Below are 752 nucleotides of genomic sequence, written 5' to 3'. Positions count from 1 at the left end.
GTGTCATATGCCAATTACAGAGCAGGTTAAGGCACAACTTGGGTTAGGTTAAGGCACAACTTGGGTTAGGTTAAGGCACAACTTGGGTTAGGTTAAGGCACAACTTGGGTTATGTTAAGGCACAACTTGGGTTAGGTTAAGGCACAACTTGGGTTAGGTTAAGGCACAAATTGGGTTAGGTTAAGGCACAACTTGGGTTAGGTTAAGGCACAACTTGGGTTAGGTTAAGGCACAACTTGGGTTAGGTTAAGGCACAACTTGGGTTAGGTTAAGGCACAACTTGGGTTAGGTTAAGGCACAACTTGGGTTAGGTTAAGGCACAACTTGGGTTAGGTTAAGGCACAACTTGGGTTAGGTTAAGGCACAACTTGGGTTAGGTTAAGGCACAACGTGGGTTAGGTTAAGGCACAACTTGGGTTAGGTTAAGGCACAACTTGGGTTAGGTTAAGGCACAACTTGGGTTAGGTTAAGGCACAACTTGGGTTAGGTTAAGGCACAAATTGCGTTACATTGCGGTACAAATTGCGTTACATTGCGGTACAAATTGCGTTACATTGCGGTACAAATTGCGTTACGAATTTGGTTAGGTTGAGGTGCAAAATGGGTTAGGTTAAGGTGCGAAATTGGTTAGGTTAAGGTGCGAAATGGGTTGGATTACAGTACACAACGTGGTAAGAGAGTGTGTTGGGGGGGGGGGCCGAGGTTCGTTGGTAGTGATCATTGTAAGTGAATGTCTGAGACAGCGTCAGTAT

This window comes from Schistocerca cancellata, chromosome 3 (genome assembly GCF_023864275.1).
Source record: "Schistocerca cancellata isolate TAMUIC-IGC-003103 chromosome 3, iqSchCanc2.1, whole genome shotgun sequence".
Taxonomy (NCBI): Eukaryota; Metazoa; Arthropoda; class Insecta; order Orthoptera; family Acrididae; genus Schistocerca; species Schistocerca cancellata.
This window is presented reverse-complemented; position numbering follows the sequence as displayed.